The sequence below is a fragment of the Limulus polyphemus genome, unplaced genomic scaffold, assembly GCF_000517525.1.
Source record: "Limulus polyphemus unplaced genomic scaffold, Limulus_polyphemus-2.1.2 Scaffold3137, whole genome shotgun sequence".
Classification (NCBI taxonomy): Eukaryota; Metazoa; Arthropoda; class Merostomata; order Xiphosura; family Limulidae; genus Limulus; species Limulus polyphemus.
Genome location: NW_013668747.1, coordinates 69,084 through 81,970, shown reverse-complemented (window position 1 = coordinate 81,970; position 12,887 = coordinate 69,084).

Sequence of the window (12,887 nt, the reverse complement as noted above, 5' to 3'; positions counted from 1 at the left end):
TAAACATATAATTATACTAATAAAAAAGTATACATTACTGCACGATTATATACTTCTTCAGATACACGTGTAGTGTGTGTCTAAAACATACAAAGTTATACAAATAATAAAAAAGACACATACATTATTAGAGAACATCCTCAATCAAACTATTTTTACACATGTATGTTACCACTAACTTTTTGTTAGCAGGCAGCTTCAACTATGACTCTACTTTTAGAGAGTCACCATGTTCACCAGATCTTGATGATTTGTTTGTTTGTAATTAAGCACAAAGCTACATAATGGGCTATGTGTGCTTTGCCCACCACGGGTATCGAAACCCGGATTCTAGTGTGTGTTTTTTTAAGTCTGCAGACATACCGCTGTGCCACTGGGGAGCCATCTTGATGAAGATCAAGGAGATGAAGAGTCTGAAACATGCACATATCTCACAGTACACGAACAGCTAGAAATTGTGAAAGATACTTGCACAAAGGCAGTTATTCAACCCGAATTGGTTTGTAATACGGTAACACTATTTTGTGTGCTTTTCAAGAAATGCATATGTTCAATTACGCATCTTTATTTCTTCTAGGCTCCCAAATATTTAAGTTATATATGTATATGCAGATAGAGGTGCAGACAGTGTACTAAACCAACAGTAAAATCAGTTTTATACAAATGGATAATAATTGTTTTTCAAAAGCTGTCACAGTGAGGTCAACTGCAAATACAAAAGGAACTTAAAATGTCCCACAATGCAGTACATCTGCCTCACAGGAACTGTTATGGTTGCGGACATGTCATTCGCTACATACGAATCAACTTCCACGTCCAGTAAGGATCTTTCCAAAATCATCCCTTCTGCTAGAATCCATCAGAAAAAAGGACTAGAGGATGTGACTGAACATGTGGACATGGATAAGAAAGACGAAATAAAAGACGCAACTCAAGATCAGGAGGACTATATATGCAAGATTCACCAGTGCCTGAAGATTCCGTTGACAAAGATCCTGACTACAGTCCATCCGACTACAGTTCTGACGAAGAGGAAAGTATACAAGATCTCAGTCACATGTAAATGCTGCAGATATCAACAAGCAAGCAAAATTCGTGGTATTTGAAGAATGCCTATTGTCTTTGTTCCAGAAGTGTAGTGAATATGGCGCCAATATAATACAGAAATGCTTAGTTCATGAGCATTGTGGTACTTTACTCAAAATTAAATATAAATGCCAACAGGGAACACTTCAAATTATGGTATGCAAAACCTTCGCTAAACGGCATGGTTGCTTGTAATTTATTAGTCGCCTGTGGTAGTTTATTTTGTGGACTCAAAGCATGAAAGAGTCAAAGAAATGTTCACCGTTTTGAATATCTCAAAGCTTATCGATATACAGTAGTACAACATGCAAATAAAGCATCTACCTACAGTACTTCAAGGATATTATACCTAAATAAAGGAAGCCACCATCGCGGCAATTGGAGAAGACAAAGTAACATTGATAGAGGATGGCCGATGTGATTCGCCTGGATTTTCAGCAAAGTATGGAACGTATACACTCATGGAACTAATATCTGATGCAAATCTGACTTTTATAGTTCGGCATGTTTCCAATTCCTTATCATCAGTTGCAATGGAGAAAGATGGTTGTCGTGAGGCATTTCAAGAATTGGAGGATCATCATGTGAACATTGCTCTTCTTGGCACAGACAGGAGTTTAATGGTAGCAAAACTCACCCGCTATGAATTTCCTCATATAGAACATCAGTATGATATGTATCATGTTGAGACAAACATACAAACAAAGCTTCTTAAGAAAGCAGGTCAATAAAAGCCATTAAAATCATTTCTGTTACAGCTACCAGAACTCTGACAACAACTAGGAAATCCTCAGAGAGAAATGGATATTGATTATTGACCACATTACCAACTGGGAATTCTTCGATCACATCCATGGCTGTGATCATCAACCACTGTCTGCTTAACAGAACCGGAGAAAGAAGTGGCTGAAACCAGACTCTGAAGCACACAAAGCGATTAAAGAGATGGTTCTAAATAAAGGTTTCCTCGATGATATCATGAAGATGAATCTTGCTGTCCATACCGGAAAGCTAGAGACATATCACTCAGTGATTGGAAAATATTGTCCCAAACGGCACCATTTGTCCTACCAAGGCATGATAACACGAACAGAACTTGCTGTCATTGACCACAATAGCTGCCTGGGCAGACAACAAGCAACATCTAGTGATGGCACCCTTCGCTATAAAACATCATATCCAAAACTGGGTAGCAAAGCCAATCATGAGTGGAGGAATGAATTGGCATACAAGATGTTCCCACAAAAAAAAACTGGACCAACAGCTAATTGACTTATCCACTTTCATTAGCCTCGAGGTACGGTGTCTCACAGTTCGCAAAATATACAGCAGTTTCGAATGTGTGCCTCTAAGCTATGTGTGAGAGATGGGCTTTTTCTTTTCCCATGATTGATGGTTAATTTATTACAGTATATATTTTGATTGTAGGACATAAATTTTGCTACCGAAGGGTTCCTTTAACATTAATACTTTGAAACCAAATAAAACAATTTTCATCCCTTCTCAGCGTTCTTTTTCTTTTTTTGTATTAAATTTAACATATGTGTGTAATAGCTTGCCTACACAAATGTTTCTAATCGAATCATTGGTAAGTTTACGAACTTTCCACGCTAAAATCTGAGATTCGATTTCCCACTTTTCGCTAAAAAAGAAAAAGTATCTTTTGTAAATTGATATTTTTATTAAAACATAAGGACAGAATTTATATTTTTTAAGTGTATCACTCATTTGTTTCAGAGAGAGAAGGTTCTTAGAGAAGCATTATACAAAACCGTAATGTTAATATCTGAAGGTGGATGCATGTTAGAACATCAGAACCTATGAACTAAAATGGAAAACATTTTTCTGTCTTACTTCATGAACATTTCATTTTGATATGCAAAAGAGTAAATACTTTCTGAAGGTTTGGCGACATCGGTCTTGATTATTTTTCAAAACTTGCTATACTAACGAGTTTCACAAATTAAACTTTTCTACAACGGTACAAAGTAAGTATATCCGAAATTAGATAAGAAAACAAAATCACACATCTTATGAAAAGGGATATCAAATTCATATTTATGACATATACTGTTGTTGTTGTTTGGAGCTTTTGCGCAAAGCTACATAATCGCATTTTGCGCTAGCAGTCCCACATTTTAAAAAATGGCAAGCATGTTTGGTGGGACAGAGATTCGAACCCGTGACCCTCAGATTACAATTCGAGTGCCCTAATAGGGAGGGGGGATTTCAGCGTCATTTTCTTAGAGTACCCACGGCTCCAAGTTGCTTTTTTTGTGGCAACGGGACAACAACCATAGATTCTAAGATTCATAATCCGAGCACATTAATCCATAACCTATGCACGGTTCATATAATAGATGCAAAGGAGATATATTTACAAGTAAAATATTGGCTATATTATCAACCAAACCACATTATTTATGAAATATTTTTCGTTAAGTTAACACGTTTTATTACAGCACAATGAAATAACAATAACAAAAAATCAAATATTTGAATCATCCTTGAACTCTTTCCTCAGTAGAGAAATATATTTAAAGTAAAGTAATAAACTGTATGACAGGATCAGTTCAGAGACGGGAATATACTGCCTGAAAATCGTCCTATATCAATAGTTATAAATAGACAAAAGCTTCTGTAATTTTGTGTGTGTGGTAATGGGACACAAACATTGGTTAATAATCTAGACGTTATACATCTTCAATTTCCATAGAAATACAAGATAACAAGATTATTGTGCAATGTATAGAAAGCATTTGATGAACACTAGTTCATGAAACAACTGAATGCTGTAATTTTTAATCGTTTGTTTATTTTAGAGCAAAGCCACATTGGACTATTTGCTGTGTCCTCAGCGATGAATCAGCCCCCATATTTCGATGTTGTAAGTCTGTAGACTTGCCGCTGTCCCACTAGGGACATTTTTAATCGTTCTAGTTAAGTTTTGAAAAGAAAGTCTTAGCTCTTGATTTAAAATTCGGCATACTCAATACGTTAAAGATTGAAGACTTTATTAAACACTCAGACTAGGTTTTACACTTAGTTTCTGAACAACCCATTTGACCTATCTCTGAAGAATATTGTAGAAATATTATAACTCAAGTTAGTGGTATAGTTTTAACTTCTTTTGATAATTATAACTCTAATTACTAAGATCTTAATATAAGCAAGGACGATTTGTGACTAAAAGCTTAGCAAAAGTAGTAATATAATTATTGCTAAATCTGATAAAGAAAAATAGAATAATTATTTTGGATAAAACGGCTAAGTAAGTTAATAAAATCTTGAGTGATTCAACTAAACTTGTGACCAAGATCCTAATGAGATCACAGAAATAAAATTACAAAGCTATCCATGGAAATTAAAGAAAGATAAGGAGTTATCTGAGGCAAAATATATATAAATATGACCATCAGGAAGTCATTTCAGGATTTTTATAGTCTTCCCAAAATATAGATATAAAAGGATGTTCCTGAAGATCTATAATTATTCAGTTGAATTCTTATTGATAAATTTTGCATTTTTTGGCCAACGGTTACCTTTATGCCCAGGTGCAGCTATGGGTTAAATATTTGCTCCTTCTTTAACTGATCGGGTTTTTCATGAAAAATATGGTTGAAGACATACTGAGACAATAATAACACAGGATTGAGTAAATGACCCAAACATATTCTATTATATTTGTGGTGAATTTGTAAACTTGATCTAAGTAAGAGTTTTTCTTTCCGGTTTGTAAAAATAAATCCTTACATGATAGAAAAATAAAAATATTATTTCGAAATCTGCGTAGCTGAATTATGGAGAAACCGTTATGAAAACCAAAACAACTTTTATGAAGTTTAAATTCGCAGGCTCTTATTGCTATAGCGAAGAATAAATAATATTGAAAAGAAAAAAACAATATCTAAGTGCACGCACAAACAAATACTATCCAGAAATGACACGTCATACGGCCTGTGAACCGGTGTGTTTCTCATGGGCTCTAGAACGATCGATAAGACTCTCACGCCGCGATGGGTCTAAAGAAATATATAGTCAGTGGTTGTCACCATTTTAAGCATAACAAAATGTGACCCGATTTCAATGAAAATGACTCACTTATGTAAAAGTACATATGACGTTTTGCGATAAATCTTTACGCGATGGAGAAAAATGGATATCATTTTCGAATTCAGCGTATAGGAATTACTGTAGAACATGTAAACATTTCTAGACAATAAAACCATCGCAGGCCTGTGTTATGTAACGTGAATTAGGAAACTGGATTAGTTGGAGATACTGATAATGTGAAAAACGTTTTAAATGAATTATTAAATATTTAAAATAGGCATGTTCTTTATTGACAAAAAGGGTAGTTGCAAGTAAAAAATCAAGTTGGTTAACAAAGAATATAAAGGATAAAATTAAAGAAAAGCATTATGAATATAAAAAGTTTAAATTCACCGCAATGATGGGAGATTTTGAGGATTATAGAAGTTCAAGAGTCAAATGGGAAATTGGGAACACAAAAACTTTAAGATAAACAGTTGGCTGAAAAAGTACAAATAAATATCAAATATTTCTTCAAATACATTGGGATGGAAGTAGGGCCTTTGAGGGATGATACTAGAAAGCTAATATCTGATGATTAGGTGATGGCTGTGTTGTTAAATTTTACTTTTCAGTTTTTGCTAATAAAGATTTAAACAATATTCGACAACTTAAAAAGTTGCTAGACGAAAATAAGATTGAATTAGATAATGACATTAATTCTGAGGCTGTTAAGAAAAAAAAATAGGAAGTTTAAAGGAAAATAAAGCTTCTGGCCCAGATAACATTTACCAAAAGATTTTGAAAGAGGTTAAGGACTGGATATGTGAGACACTTGCTATTATTTTCTATAAATCCTTGAATAGCAGGCAGATGCCAGAAGATTGGAAGTTGGCTAATGTTACCCCTTTTTTCAAGGGTGGTGATTAAAATTGGTGGAAAAAGTTTTTAAAGTCTAATAAAAGACGCTTTACAAACTCATTTAACATAAGTATAAAATTGTGTCGAATAATCAGCTTGATTTCACCTGGGAAAAATCTTTGAAGAAGTTAATGGTTATGTAGATGAGAGCATGGATGTAGATGTGACGTATCTTAATTTTGAGAAATAATTTGACAAGATAACACATAAAAGACTTGTTATAAAAGCTACCTTTGTAGGTGAGGGGATTGATTCGCTCATTGGATAGAAAACTGGCTATATGGAAAAAAGCAGAGGGTTGTCTTAAATGTAATTCAGTTAAACTGGATTAATGTCACGAATGAGGTACTTCATGGCTCAGTGTTAGTGCTCTTTTGTATTTACATCAATCACATGGATGAAGAAATTGTCAATAAATGATTTAGATTTGCTGACGACATTAAAGTTTTGGGTGTTGCTGGCTGTGAGGAGGATGTTACAGTCTTAGAAAAGAACTTGGATTAGCTGATGAGTTGGGCGAATAAATAACATACGACTTTTATTTATAATAAACACAAGCAAATGCAAATAGGATATCACAATTTGAAATATTAATATAATTTAGATGGGAATATACTTAACAGTGTTATGGAAAAAATATTTTGATGTTATGATTCATTAGTCTTTTAAGCCAGACCTACAATTTTGTTGTTCCTAGGCAGGAAAAGTTGGATTTTAGGTTTTATCTACAGAAATATTGAATACGAATTGTTTTCCACAATCCAGCCAAATTTATCGATGGCTTTTTGATATTTTCAGTTTTACATACGACCATACAGCCCCCAAAAATATCTATATCGCGAATTTTTACGAGTTTTCCATCGAGCTCTTATATAGCTGGTTTCACTGCCTCGTTTGTATAGTTGGTTTCACTGCCTCGTTATATGATACAGTTTCGTTCACTGAGTCGTGCACCTAAGGGAATGGCAGATCATTATCTGCTAGTATTTAACAGTAGTCAGAATGCCATAAATTTTAACTAAGTTACCAACACCATGGAGTGAGATATAGCTGAAAATTGTACCGATTCTCTACCAGGGTAAATCTTGCAAGTGATCTCGCTTTACATGTAGGCGTCAACAGTATCTCGAAAATAATTGTAAACATAAGTTTCAACAGACACAACTTCTCGAAAACTGCTGCTGAGATGTGTTAACAAATTCAAAAAGTCGAAATGAATTTTGGACAACAAACAGTAGAGTGAGGAAAAAACTGAAGCTGTGTGCTCTTTATAGATGAACACAAGTTCTAGTTATTCACCAACAATGAAAACGACAGTCTGTTCAATGATGGAGAGAAGAAGAATATAGTAATGTACTACATCTACGATGGGTATCGACCGTCGTTTATCTCATAAGAGCATACCATGACGTACTTAATATTGCTTTTCGAGAGTTTCAGTTTTCTATCTCGACTACTTCTATTATTAACAGTTCCAGTCTCACGTATCCTCTTCAGAGTCTTGCAAATAACTTCTACTTAACAAGACGAGGAATTCATTACATGGAGAATCTATAGCCAGTAAAACTTCAATTTCTACTCTCTAATCGTGATCATGCAGTATTTCAGCCCTGGGTGTCATGACTATATTCCTGTACTTTTATAGACTGTTGTGTCAATTTCTGATTGATTGGATTACTATAGTTTGATGCAGTTCATTTCTACACAATAATCGGATAGCATTTGCATAACGTTTGCCTTTTATACAGCTTTTTTTTCATATTTTCTACAATTATTTCTAATACCACATTCACGGATTTATTTCGAATATGCCTTTTCAACACGTATACCATAAATTATTTTGGGGTAGGTATATTCTGCCAACCTTTAAAATTACAATTTATATCACTTCTCACTGGCAATCGAAATTAGTTAGTGACTTCTGCTCTCTATATTATAACGACAAAAGTTGGGTTTCGATACCCGCAGTGGGCAGCGTAAATATAGCCCATTGTTAGCTTTGTGGTTAACAGCGAGCAAACAAACGAACAAACTCTCTATATGCGGACTGCTTTTTTTTTAAGTTCAACTTATATGAACTCACAGGAGACAGAAAATTTAAAATAATTCATGTATTTAATATTCTCTACTAGTGAGCATAATATTCGTGTACATTCTTGTTTTTTTATTTACAAGTCTTTGTAAATTTTTGTGGAGGTAAGAGTTCTTAATGTTACACAATATTCATCAAAAATACTTTCCTTAAGATAGACATTACTGCATACTTAATATTTGTAAATAGGTGATATTATAATGCTAGAAGATCATAAACAAAACAGTAATTAATATTACTTTATGTTTAATCCAGACCATTTATTTTTTCTTCTTGTAACTCATTGACAGAACTCCCTGAAGGATAAAATAAAATTAGGTATCTGTTATCTCTCCTTCCTGAACAGTAACAAGTCATGTTGTCTGCTAATCTCATTATTAGTACTGATTCTGCTCATGAATACACCTGAGTGATATATAACAATATGTATATTTAAACTTTTTTCTCTTAGAGCGTTTTCTTTCATTAAAACAGAACAATCCTGTTTGAACTTCAGCTGTTACTAAATTCCAAGCTCACAAAAGTAAAAAAGGAATCATGTGTTTGATAAGGTCAACGTTTGGAAAAACATTACTATAAACTGTTTATAAGTATTATCGGTTGTGACACGAATCCAGATTTTATGGATCAATTTCGCAGATGTACTAAGACGTACTCTACTGAGAATTATGATTCCACTAGTTTATTTTTAATAGCATAGAAAGAATTATCAGCAAACTTTTAACATAAAATTATAAACTTATATCTCTGTGGACCAAAGCTTTTGTAGAACAAAGTATTCGCGCGTTCCATCTGGTATATAAGCTATTTGTTGGTATCATACGGGTTGAAAATAGTCCCGTTTCATTTTGAATTCATGCATTAGAGATAAAGTAAAAAAGCCTCATTTATATGTTGACTAATGACTGTCTTTGTATCGAAGTGTCAAGAAAAATACGTTCCTGCTTTCAAATACTACGCAATAATTTTGCAAAGTATAAATCAACTGACCTTAACCGTCTAACAATATATCTTACTACATCGCTTGAGAAGCCAATTTCATCACCACACGTTGATTTATGGACTATCTGTGGTAAGTATTTTAGCTATACACGTTATACCTTCTCCTCCGTAACTAGAATGGGGTCGGTCGGTAATTTTCTAGCCAATAATTTTTCCACCTGGATAGCCATCCCAAACTACAACCATATAGGGTAGGAACGTTCGACGACAGGTCTATTTACACTATATATGCGTTCAATAGATATACATGATTCTGATAACACGAACTTAACAAGGTCACAGTTTACTTTTATAATCAGATAATTAAATATTTTCTCTAAAATTCTAATCATATAAAGACATGCTATTAAAGTATATTTATTGAATAAAAGTTATCTTTAATCCGATTTTTTAGAATTAATATATTTATAAAGCTGCAAGCCCCTGTAAAATGCATGTTTGTTCAACACAACGTTGTATAAAAAGGAAAACACGTTTCAACAAACTATTACAGCCTCAAGCCTGACACAATATTATCTCAAAGTGAAACGTGGCTATTAAGTTTCATCTAAATCTATCAAAATATCCTACAGTTAGAAAATAGACATCAAGACAAATACATAAGCACTTAAGAAATTAAAACTCTGACTAAGGTGGATTCGAGCCTGTGATTCTGATTGAGCCAACCAAGCTATCAATGATCGAGTGTTACAACTCTCATTTATTGCTTCAATTGGCATTAATGATAGAATCTGGCAGGATTCAATCGGACCGCAATCTGTTTGTTGCCAGTTTGTGAGTGGAAGTGTCGATCTTAAGTGTTTTAAGTATGGAAATTTTACAAATAGTACGCCGTTCTATAAAGTTAGATTCCTTTCTGAAGAAGACAAAACAGAACTGGGTGTTAGTCGAACTCGTAACTTTGCTTGCCGGCTTCGAATCCCGTTTTGTCTCAATTTTAACTTCTTCATAGAGGAAAATAAACTTTACAGAACCGCGTGCCGCTCCTAAAATTATATATTTGAAACAACCTGATAGATATCTGAAAAGATACGCGCTATCTAAAAGCTTAGATCTTAACGCGAGCTAGAAATATATGCATCTGTAAAGTTGCACGATAAGGAAAGTCTAATTAACTTTTCTAGTGTATATCGTAATGTAAATGAAAAAAAAAATCGTTTTTGTTTGTGTATATATTTAGATATTTGTTTTAATTTTGGTGGTTCTAAAAGTATTACACTTATACATTAATAACACGCTATATTACAATAACGATGCTGATTTAACAATTGAGAATGGCTGCATTTTTAACTAGTTTATCCTGCAAGGAGAGTGACAATGACTCCATAACTAACTGTTCCTTCTGATTCCTAACAGGATTCTTAAAAGCCTGACAACTTGTTGCTTAGGAAACTGAGGGGCGAAGCCACTTAATGACGAAAACTGCAGAAGTTATTCTTATAGGTTGAAATTATTAGCGTCACTCTCTCCGCCCAGAAATTCTCTTGTTAGGTTTCGAAAGCAAACTGCTATTTCTGCGTCGACTTTGAGAAGAATCGAAGGTACTGATTTTGCTCCGGTACGTATTATAAAGTCTTTATAAAAAAGTATGATCATTTTTAGTTAAATAGATAGATCATGTTTAGTTTTCATTGAAAATAAGCATCTCTTCGTACACTAAATTATTTTAGACAAATATATTAAGTCTTATCATGTGGCACCTTCTGTCATCGACCTAATTGGGCCAAATAGGTCTGATGCTGGAAGAACTTGTGATGTGCTGCTGTTTTATGTTCTCATACGGAAATGTAAGAGTCTTTTTTATGTAACCTGCGAAGAAAAAGGTTATATTTGCCGTTACAAATGTCAAATCCATTCTGAAGACGATGAGTCAAATCGTGTTCGTTTTTCTCACTTGTCTGTTCTATGTTTTTATAATCAATGTCTCTTAAGGCATCACATTTAACGCATTATTTATTTACTTTGGTCGTGAAAATTTAGTTGATAAATCATAGATGTTTAAAAGATGATTTAGTTAAACGTAGCAAAAAATAATCCAACTTTGATAATATATATTCTCGAAAAGCTAATGCCTTCCGGTAACTCGGCGGTATAAGTAAGGACTTATAACAACAAAATTCTGGATTCAATCCCCGAAATAGATACAACTCAGATAGGCTATTGCATAACTTCGCGCTAGAACGAAGAAACAAACAAACAGCTCACATCTACTGAAACAATCGGGAAAGACGGAGACTTGCAATCTTTCATAACGAGCTAATGATTACTCTCTCCATTTTTCATTGTGGATTTGAGTCAATGATGAGTACTAATAAGCGATATTTAGTAGAAAAAGCCTTGTGAAAAAATTGTTTCTCGTACTCAGTTAGGCAATAAACACCATACCGCTAGGTTTGAATAGTATGAAAACAATTGAAGCCATACTTGTTTTGGGACTGTAGTGCACTTTTGCCAAAGTGACCTCCTCTTTGGGTAAAGTAAAATATGACGTCACGGAAACATTTGAAACAAACAGAATAAATTAGGAAACGATTTATCTTCAGTCTAGCCTATCTGGCGATGTCTGTAGAGTTGCATATACCGAGCAAACATTACGTTTCTCGTCCAAATATGGTATTATTAAATTTTAATGAGCCCACATTTGAACACCCCAGTATAAAGTAAACGAGTCGTAAAGGTGCCCTCTGGCGGATCCAAAATCTAGTTCAACACCTCAAGTGCAGGAGGAATACGTTGTCCCCCTCCTATTCTTGATAGATTGTTTAGCCACCACAGTCCACCAAAGCACCTTACAAACCTAGAATCTCTATAAGACGATAGTAAACAACATTTTTTTGATTAAATTAGGTTATAATAAATGTTCATTATTCATGAACTACACAATAATAAAAAACAATATACAAACTCCCCATTTTATCTTTCCTCTAGCTACACAAACAAAATCTACACGTGTTTCCCTCAATCAAAACCACCTCCTCGTGCTAACAAAATCAGGTATACTATAAGCAGCACTGCCTACTTCTTTTACACACTCAACCATTTACAGCGCACTTTACGATCAGTAGTGACTGACCTAAGATTTAAGTGGCCATTTTAAAGTGCGTGGCACCGTTTTAACCATCTGAATAACATATAAATGTATATAATTACTGCAATTTTTTACTGACTTTAGCCGTTATCACCATAAGGTCATGTGATGTGGTGGCCTCGTCGAACCCTATCTGCGTCTACTAATAAGCCTACAGTTGTATTTATACAAGTTTGACGTTAGCAAAACTCAATAGGTTACATCAAGAGCAAACTTCGTAAGGCGTAACGAACGCTGTACTACTATATAGTTGTATTTTATATTAATGACAAAGATACTAAGGCTGTCTGTAGCGTTCTCTAATTTTGAACTATTCACCAAACGAAAAGCAGCCAGTTAATAACACCCCCAGCCACGCTAAGGGATGACTGTCACTCTTATAGCGCATCCAGAACCTTCAGTGCGGGGAATATTTGTACAAGTATGAAGTTAGGAAAACGTAATGATCCACACCAGTATAAACGTAATGAGTCCATAGTTGTACTGTATAGTTATGCAGACAGAAAGTGATAATAAAAACACGTTAGGCCAGGAAAGGACAGGTGGTTAGGGCGCTCGACTCGTAATTTGCGATTCGCGGGTTCGAATCCCCGTCACACCAAACATGCTCGCCCTTTCAGCCGAATGGGCAATATAATGTGACGGTCAATCCCACTATTCGTTCGT